This window comes from Mixophyes fleayi, chromosome 5 (genome assembly GCF_038048845.1).
Source record: "Mixophyes fleayi isolate aMixFle1 chromosome 5, aMixFle1.hap1, whole genome shotgun sequence".
NCBI lineage: Eukaryota > Metazoa > Chordata > Amphibia > Anura > Limnodynastidae > Mixophyes > Mixophyes fleayi.
In genome coordinates this window covers 278,336,318-278,346,921 of record NC_134406.1, presented here as the reverse complement: position 1 = coordinate 278,346,921, position 10,604 = coordinate 278,336,318, and the positions used below count along the sequence as shown (strand labels likewise).

General features: G+C 40.5%; 1 protein-coding gene across 2 annotated transcripts in view; it reads right to left on the bottom strand.

Annotated features, from left to right (window-relative positions):
• LOC142159416 (uncharacterized) overlaps positions 1–10,206 on the bottom strand; it is a 15,974-nt gene extending 5,768 nt beyond the window's left edge. For both annotated transcript variants that reach the window (XM_075214293.1, XM_075214294.1), the window contains exon 1: positions 9,983–10,206. The gene's annotated coding sequence lies outside the window, so the exon portion shown is untranslated. The remainder of the gene's footprint in view (positions 1–9,982) is intronic.
• Between the last annotated feature and the right edge of the window lie 398 nt (positions 10,207–10,604).

Sequence of the window (10,604 nt, the reverse complement as noted above, 5' to 3'; positions counted from 1 at the left end):
CTCCTTTCCTCGTACATTTTGTGCCACTTCTACTGTACACCACCGTGGTTACTGTCACATTTATTTTTTTTATTTGTTTGTGGTGGTGATGGGGGCTTGGTCTGTTGGGGTAGATGTGGTATTATCTGAGGGTTAATACAATAAAACGTCATTCTTACAGATTGTTATCTACACAGTTTTTCCAAGAGATAAATACTCCATTGGAGACCAGGAACCTCCATCAGTAAAAGGGCTGATAGAAGAATGGAGGCCTCGAAGGAGCAATCTTACCTATCACTATACAGACACAAGAATCTTCAATACCACCAAACAGCTTTTTAATATTTGATTCAATCTCTTGCTGATTCCTGCCTTGGTCCAATAAATGTGAAACAGATGATTATACTTATTTGAAAACAATGACTGAATCACAGGAAGAAGTCTCATAATTGACTTATTTTGAATTCTCTACGTTCATCTCCATAGAAATCCTTTATGGCCAAAGAACTTCATTCTAACGACGGGAACTTCATTCCCACAGCTCAACACTTGTTATAGATCCTGGAAATTATTATTTGTGATCAGACCTCCAGATAAACCTCACACACAAATCCTTGTCTGTGATCGGTCTCCTGCAGGACCTCCTATGTCACTGCCACGTTCTGGGGTAAATGTATCTACCTGCCACTTGTAGGGCCACAAACACGTACTTTATAGGGTGTCCACATCTGGAAATATTAGGTGTTGGCAATCAGAAAAACATAATTATTGCCGCACTATTAATGAAATAGTAAACTACTATAATGTAATAAAACAAAATTAAAATCCTATACATACATCATTAAGGAAATTTGTCCCACTAATTTATTTATAAAATAATTTGTCCGCCATAAGATAATAATTTTTGCCCCTCTAAAACAAAAATCATTTTTTTCTCAAACTTGCATTGTGCCTCCTGTTATATTAACATTGACATGTTTGCCGATCTCGCCTACAGAAAGCAGTGCGTTGATTCTGGAGATATTCAATTCAAACTCGGGTGAGTTTCTGTTTAATCTCCAGCAACTTTGACGAAATAGGCGTTTTAAAATCGACACAAATCGCCAGAGATTGGATTTTGGAAAGTCAAAATCACAGGTTAATACATATGGTGACTTTGCACATAAAATCGCCGGTTATCTCTAACAATTTGCGGCGCTTCCAAATCGTTGATAAAATCACAGTTTGATACATTTACCCCCTGGGGGTATATTTACTAAGCTGCGGGTTTGACAAAGTGGAGATGTTGCCTATAGCAACCAATCAGATTTTAGTTACTATTTATTTAGTACATTCTATAAAATGACAGCTAGAATCTGATTGGTTGCTATAGGCAACATCTCCACTTTTTCAAACCTGCTGTTTAGTAAATATACCCCCTGGACTCAGGTCTTGATAGACTTAATCACTGATCAACTAGTTGCAAAAGTTTTTTTTATCCTATGGTCAACAGTATTTCTAAAATGTCCCATTTAATACCTCTGGAAGATTTCCTACCAGCCCTCTCTTGTCTGACTCCTTCTCAAAGACGTTTTCTTGTCTCCAAAGAATACGGATAAAGGATATCTGGGACCATAGGGTACAATGTATGGCCACGTTTTAGAGAAATTTATGCAATAAACTGGGAGTCAAATGACATCTTGGCCACAATTCAGAGTCCTTACTAAAAAAATCCATTGAATGTCCAGAGCAATGTTTTAGGGCCTTTATTTCCAGTCACAGGTTGATGACTGATTTACTTTGGTGGGCTGAGTAATCCCACAATAATTATATCCATGACCCGCTCACAAACCTCAGTTCTTCACTGTATGATGCTCATGGACGACTTCCAGACCAATCCTCTTCCTCATCTGCAGTGTCTGATTTTATCCAAACTTCTCACTAAGGTCCACAAATCCAGTTACAAAGCTATGATTTATATCCCAAGACAAGTGGCAGATAATCATGACCCATTCCTCATGTAAGACCGGCAGACTAAGTCTGGCTTTTTATTAGGAATATCAAATAGAAACATGGCAGAAGCACCAGCACGGATGTGTTACACTCACACCCCATATGACAAAGACCATACAACATTTTCCGGGATTTACAAATCATCATTAACAATTTATAAAACAATATTCCTCAATGGTTGCTCGGTATTTGGCTCTAGGACAACATTCCACAATGTGGCTGACAGAAGACGCCTTCTCTGCTCTGCCAGTGATAAAGCTTCCAAATACTTTCCTTCGTTTCTTCTTTCTTCGTGATCCGTCTTCCTTTGGCGCACGGCAGTCTGGTCCTCACATAATGACCTCGGCACTTGTGTGGTTTCTTCTAAAACCAAATTTCTATCTGCTGAAAGAAGCTACTTGTTTGGAGACTGAGAACTTTTAGCCTTAGAAGTATGGAGAGAACTTTTGATATGAACACTTTTCACATCACCATTTTCTTGGATTATTAAAATCTTCAAAATCTAAAATCCAATATTGTATCCACCCCACCCCACTGCCTAATCATACCTTCCTTATCTCTCTTCTCAAGCTGTTAGTGATCAACTGCTTAAACACCAAGAACTCTTCCCCAAATCCTCTTCTGATTCATAGTTTGAAGTGAAACAGATTCTTGGGTCAGACCACTTGGGTGACTGGAAGGTTATAGTTCTGAAGAGATCGTGGACCAGACCTTCGTATGTACATGGAAATCTCCGGGTAAGGGATGTACACAGGTCATTCATAAGACCATTCTCCACTCGCGGATCTAGTATTCTCCTCAGCCGCGTGTCTGCACCTTTTCATTCATCTTATACATTTCCTGTTCCGGACGGGGCACACATAGGACTTGGCAACGCCAACGTGCACTGGATTTACAAACTGCTCAGTGGACAATCCTGTGCTTGGGTTACAGGTTCCAATTGTTTTACTTCTGGTACTGTGCTGCCGATAACACTCGATACTGACCCATCCTGTTTCTGTACAACCTGTGTGTATCTGTCACTCTAAACGTCTTCTGGAATACAGACCCCAATCATTGTATCTTGTCCACAGTCACTCGGCCTTCTGATGTCAGCTGGTGCCTGGGAACCATCACCTGAGTGATGAGCAGACACTCAATCTCCAGTGCTGTTAGCGGGCCCACGTCTCACGTCCAGTGGTGTGTAACAGTCGTTATACAGATATAGTACCCCCTCTCTAGAATGTAAGCTCTCATGGGTAGGGTCCTCTCTCCTTATTGTCCCACGTCTGTCCGCTGTCTGACCCCCTCATATGTCCTGTCATGTATTTTGCTGCAATGTGTTAGACCACATAGCATTACTCACACTCATCTGTGCTACTGACGTGTATTATCTCATCTATGTGTTACCTGCTTCTGTATCCGGTGCTACGGAATCTGGCGTCTTATAAATAAATAAATAATAATAATAATATAGTCTAATCCATCCCCCGGCTGTCCTGCCTCAGCACTCTGCCCAATATCCAATATCCTGATCCAAAGTAAGCTGCAAAGAGGAACCAGCAAAGAGGCGTTGCAGCAGCTATACCAACTACAAAGAAGTAAGCTCTTCGTTATATGATCTATGTAACACTGCTGTACTTTATATGTCATACATGTAACAGTGTACAGTATATGTGATACATGTAACAGAGTACTTTATATGTCATACATGTAACTGTACTTTATATGTGATACATGTAACAGAGTACTTTATATGTCATACATGTAACTGTACTTTATATGTGATACATGTAACAGAGTACTTTATATGTGATCCATGTAACAGAGTACTTTATATGTCATACATGTAACTGTACTTTATATGTGATACATGTAACAGAGTACTTTATATGTGATCCATGTAACAGTGTACTTTATATGTGATACATGTAACAGAGTACTTTATATGTGATACATGTAACAGAGTACTTTATATGTGATACATGTAACAGAGTACTTTATATGTGATCCATGTAACAGAGTACTTTATATGTCATACATGTAACTGTACTTTATATGTGATACATGTAACAGAGTACTTTATATGTGATCCATGTAACAGTGTACTTTATATGTGATACATGTAACAGAGTACTTTATATGTGATACATGTAACAGAGTACTTTATATGTGATACATGTAACAGAGTACTTTATATGTGATCCATGTAACAGTGTACTTTATATGTGATACATGTAACAGAGTACTTTATATGTGATCCATGTAACAGAGTACTTTATATGTCATACATGTAACAGAGTACTTTATATGTGATACATGTAACTGTACTTTATATGTGATACATGTAACAGAGTACTTTATATGTGATCCATGTAACAGTGTACTTTATATGTGATACATGTAACAGAGTACTTTATATGTGATACATGTAACAGTGTACTTTATATGTCATACATGTAACAGAGTACTTTATATGTGATACATGTAATAGTGCACTTTATATGTCATACATGTAACAGAGTACTTTATATGTCATACATGTAACAGAGTACTTTATATGTGATACATGTAATAGTGTACTTTATATGTCATACATGTAACAGAGTACTTTATATGTCATACATGTAACAGAGTACTTTATATGTCATACATGTAACAGAGTACTTTATATGTGATACATGTAACAGAGTACTTTATTTGTGATACATGTAACAGAGTACTTTATATGTGATACATGTAACAGAGTACTTTATCTGTCATACATGTAACAGAGTACTTTATATGTGATACATGTAACAGAGTACTTTATCTGTCATACATGTAACAGAGTACTTTATATGTAATACAGGACACAGAGTACTTTATATGTCATACATGTAACAGAGTACTTTATATGTCATACATGTAACAGAGTACTTTATATGTCATACAGGAAACAGAGTACTTTATATGTCATACATCATCATCATCATCATTTATTTATATAGCGCCAACATATTCCGTAGCGCTTTACAATTGGGGACAAACGTAATAAACTAATAAACAAACTGGGTAAAACAGACAAAGAGGTGAGAAGGCCCTGCTCGCAAGCTTACAATCTATGGGACAATGGGAGATTGACACATGAGGTTAAGTATACATTTTGCATCTTGGCCCAGCCAGACTGCAAAGGTAGGGTGACTCATAAGCTAAATGATCCTGTCACACAACAATGTTATTCCGGGGGTAGTTGTCTTGTGTGAAATTGTGTAACAGGCTAAAGGTAGTGAGGTTAAGATGGTGGTTGAGGAATATTATAAGCTTGTCTGAATAGGTAGGTTTTCAGAGAACGCTTGAAAGTTTGTAGAACAGAGGAGAGTCTTATTGTGCGAGGGAGAGAGTTCCATAGAGTGGGTGCAGCCCGAAAAAAGTCCTGTAACCGGGAATGGGAGGATGTAATGAGGGTGGATGAGAGACGCAGATCTTTTGCAGAACGGAGTTGCCGAGTTGGGAGATATTTTGAGACAAGAGAGGAGATGTATGTTGGTGCAGCTTTGTTGATGGCCTTGTAGGTTAGTAAAAGTATTTTATATTGGATTCGGTAGAAGACAGGCAGCCAGTGTAGAGACATACAGAGTGATTCAACAGAGGAATAGCTATTTGCAAGGAAAATCAGTCTTGCCGAAGCATGTAAAATAGATTTTAGGGGTTTGAGTCTGTTTTTGGGAAGACCAGTAAGGAGGGAATTGCAATAGTCAATGCGGGAGATGATTAGTGCATGAATTAAGGTTTTAGCAGTGTCTTGTGTGAGATATGTGCGGATTCTGGAAATGTTCTTTAGATGTATGTAACATGATTTAGATATAGAGTCAATGTGGGGAACAAAGGATAGGCGTGAATCAAGGATTACACCTAGGCAGCGAGCTTGTGGGGTGGGATTTATGGTCATGTTATCAACAGAGATAGAAATGTCAGGTATGCTCTTGTTGGCGGGTGGGAATATTATTAACTCTGTTTTAGAAAGATTAAGTTTGAGTTGACGAGAGGCCATCCAAGATGAAATGGCAGAAAGACAGTCAGTTACACGGGACAACACAGATGTCGAGATATCAGGAGAGGATAGATAGATTTGGGTATCATCCGCATAGAGATGATACTGAAAGCCAAAGGAACTTATTAGATTTCCAAGAGAAGCGGTATAGATAGAGAACAGCAGAGGACCTAGCACCGAGCCTTGTGGTACTCCAACTGATAGGGGAAGCGGAGCAGAGGTGGCTCCAGAGAAATTAACAGTGAAAGAGCGATTAGAGAGGTAAGATGAGAACCAGGATAGAACTGTGTCTTGAAGACCTAGGGATTGCAGTGTTTGTATGAGAAGAGAGTGGTCAACGGTGTCAAATGCAGCCGAGAGATCAAGGAGAATTAGGAGAGAGTAATGGCGTTCAGTCTTAGCAGTGATCAGATCATTAACAACCTTGGTCAGCGCAGTCTCTGTGGAGTGTTGAGAACGAAAGCCAGACTGAAGAGGATCCAACAGGTTGTTTGCGGAAAGAAAGCGTGTGAGGCGAGTGTAGGCAAGTCTCTCTAGAAGCTTGGAGGGGCAAGGGAGCTGAGAGATGGGACGGTAATTTGAGAGAGAGTTTGGGTCGGAGTTTTGTTTTTTTAGAATAGGAGTAATCACTGCATGCTTGTATAGTGATGGAAAGATGCCAGTAGAGAGTGAGAGATTACAGATTTGAGTTAGAGGTGAAATGAGCACAGAAGACAGGGATCTACCAATTTGCGAGGGAATAGGATCAAGAGGACAGGAGGTAGAGTAGGAAGATAAGAAGAGCGTAGAAATTTCCTCTTCATTTGTGGGGTCAAATGAAGAAAGGGTGTCAGAGGGTAGTGGGAAGGAAATGAGCTGATGGCTTGTTGAGGAAGAGGATACCATTTCTAGTCTGATCTTGTCAATCTTGTCCTTGAAGTAGGAAGCAAGATCCTGAGCACTGATAGTAGATGGAGGGTTCGGGGTGGGAGGATTGAGAAGATGATTAAATGTATTGAAAAGGCGTTTGGGGTTAGAAGCCTGAGCATAGATAAGAGATTGAAAGTATGTTTGTTTTGCAGTGTCCAGAGCATTTCGATAGGAGTGGTAGACAGAAGTATATGTGAAGAAGTCATTAGAGCTTCGAGATTTACGCCAGTGACGTTCTGCTTTACGGGACAGTTTTTGAAGATTTCGTGTTGCTTTGGTGTGCCACGGTTGACATCGAAGTCGACGTGTAGTATGAAGTGTCGCTGGAGCCACTTGATCAAGGGCCGTTGCTAAGGTTAGGTGAAAATGAGGTACTGCCATCTCAGGGGATGAGAATGTAGAGATAGGGGAGAGAAGGTGTTGGAGAGAGGTGGAAAATTGTTGAAGATTAATAGAATTAAGATTTCTACGAGTATGAGGAGGCTTGGTTGAGTCAGACAGTAGAGAGGTTAGAGCAGTGGGGGTGAGAGTGTAGCTGATAAGGTGATGATCCGAGAGGGGGAAGGGTGTATTAATAAAATTAGAAACTGAGCATAGTCTAGAGAAAACAAGATCAAGGCAGTGGCCATCCTTATGAGTAGATGATTCAATCCACTGGGAGAGGTCAAGTGAGGATGTTAGAGAGAGTAGTTTGGAAGCAGCTTTGGAAGGTGGGTTATCAATGGGGATGTTGAAGTCACCCATGATGATGGTGGGGATGTCTGAAGATAAGAAGTGAGGGAGCCATGCAGAGAAATCCTCAATAAATTGTTGGTGTGCTCCAGGGGGACGATAGATCACCGCAACACGTAGGGAGAATGGATTAAAAATGCGAATAGCATGTACTTCAAAAGATGTGAACGTGAGTGATGGGACATTTGGTAGAACTGTGTATGTGCACTGTGGGGAGAGAAGTAGTCCAACCCCACCTCCTTGTCTGCCTTCAGGTCTGGAGGTGTGGGTGAGATGGAGGCCACCATGTGAAAGTGCTGCAGGTGAGGCAGTGTCTGATTGCATAAGCCATGTTTCTGTTATTGCCAGAAGGTTGAGGTTTTTTGAGAGGAAGAGATCATGAACGGAGGTAAGTTTGTTACAAACAGAGCGTGCATTCCAAAGGGCACATTTAAAGGACTTGGGAAGAGAGGGGAGACAGGTGATGTGTTTGAGGTTTGCTATAGAACGGTAGTGTTCTGATGTATGTGTGTGTGAGGAGTGTGGGGGACCTGGATTAGGGGATATATCACCAGCTAATAGAAGCAGAGTGAGCGAAAGATAGGCAAGGGGATTGTAAGATGTGTGGCCTTTTATTTTCTGGCGACAGGTGGAGGCTGTACTTGTTAGAGATAATAAATAGGACAACAGTTCATGGGTGTTAAATAGAGGTGAGTGGAGTAATGCAGGTGCAATATGAACAAATTTGTGTGTTGGTGGAGGGGTGAAAGATGACACAGTCCTAAAGATCATGCCATGAAATGAGACTAAGAAAAGCAATTTGTGAAACATTGTGATAAAAGGGGTAAAAGCAAAAAGCAAGGGTATTTTAAGAATTACCTCTTAGCAGTATTCCATATAAATAGACAAGTAGTGCTGAAATAGGCTTCGGCAGATGTTGCTTATTGATGGGAGTAAAAGCAAGTCAAATGTAGTCCAATGTTTGTCCAACTGTGTTGTCTAACTGTGCATTTTCGTCCACTTTGTGAGAAAATCCCACTTAGTGCAGAAATCACACACGTCTAACCCCACATACGTCTCCCCATAGAATACATGTAACAGAGTACTTTATATGTGATACACGTAACAGTGTACTTTATATGTGATACATGTAACAGAGTACTTTATATGTCATACATGTAACAGAGTACTTTATATGTCATACACGTAACAGTGTACTTTATATGTGATACATGTAACAGAGTACTTTATATGTGATACATGTACCAGAGTACTTTATATGTCATACATGTAGCAGAGTACTTTATATGTCATACATGTAACAGAGTACTTTATATGTGATACAGGAAACAGAGTACTTTATATGTCATACATGTAACAGAGTACTTTATATGTCATACATGTAACAGTGTACTTTATATGTCATACATGTAACAGAGTACTTTATATGTCATACATGTAACAGAGTACTTTATATGTGATACATGTAACAGAGTACTTTATATGTCATACATGTAACAGAGTACTTTATATGTCATACATGTAACGGTGTACAGTTTATGTCATACATGTAACAGAGTACTTTATATGTCATACATGTAACAGTGTACTTTATATGTCATACATGTAACAGTGTACTTTATATGTCATACATGTAATTGTACAGTATATGTCATACATGTAACAGTGTACTTTATATGTCATACATGTAATTGTACAGTATATGTCATACATGTAACAGTGTACAGTATATGTGATAATTGTAACAGTGTACTTTATATGTGATACATGTAACAGTGTACAGTATATGTCATACATGTAACACTTCTGTACTTTATATGTCATACATGTAACAGTGTACATTATATGTCATGCATGTAAGTGTACAGTATATGTCATACATGTAACACTGTACTTTATATGTCATACATGTAACACTGCTGTACTTTATATGTCATGCATGTAACAGTGTACAGTATATATGATACATGTAACAGTGTACTTTATATGTCATACATGTAAGTGTACAGTATTTGTCATACATGTAACACTGTACTTTATATGTCACACATGTAACACACAGTCTGCTGACCCGGCTGGATTTCTGCTACAGCACACAGAGAGCAGAGTCTGTACCCAGCTATCAGGGTCATCTGAGGACAGCAGCGCAGAAAATCATGGGAGCAGGAATGGAAGGAAAGGATGAGCCCCCCCCCCCCCCCCCCCCCAGCACTCTCTCCCCCCTCCCTCCAATGCTGCTCATTTCCTGGTGACAATGACCAGAGCGCACACACTCACACTCATCCAGCTGCACCCAGGACAGGTGATCAGACCTGGGCAACTAGGGCAACAGCATCTGACCCCCATGTATATATTTACCCAGCCAGGGGCCCAGAGAGCTGGGTTCTCTGCAGTCTGCGTCTTCTGCTTGTGGTATAGAGTCTGCAGCCAGCAGGATAAGGGGGGTGAAAGCTGAGAGGATGGGGGGGATGGGAGGCATTAGTCCTGCTGTCAGCATGAATGTGTAATCACACTGCGTTGTTAACTCATTTGGAGGATTGTGCAGCCCTCAGCTGCCCTGTGCAGTGTTACAGAGCTGGCTGGGAACTGGTTAACCTAACAACCACCAGCGGCATGGCCAGTGTGCTACATAATCCATGGTCCTGGAGTCAGCAGCTGGTGCTCCAGGCAAAACTAGGTGTCCCCCGGAATGTCACCCTATTACCCCCTGATTCCTCCCAAAATGTCACCCTATCACCCCCTAATTCCATGTGTCATGTTCCCCCCGGAATGTAACCCTAGGACCCCCTAATTGTATATGTCATGTACCCCCAGGAATGTCACCCTATCACCCCCTAATTCCACGTGTCATGTGCCCCCCAGAATGTAACCCTATCACCCCTAATTCCACGTGTCATGTACCCCCAGGAATGTCACCCTATCACCCCCTAATTCCACGTGTCATGTGCCCCCCAGAATGTAACCCTATCACCCCTAATTC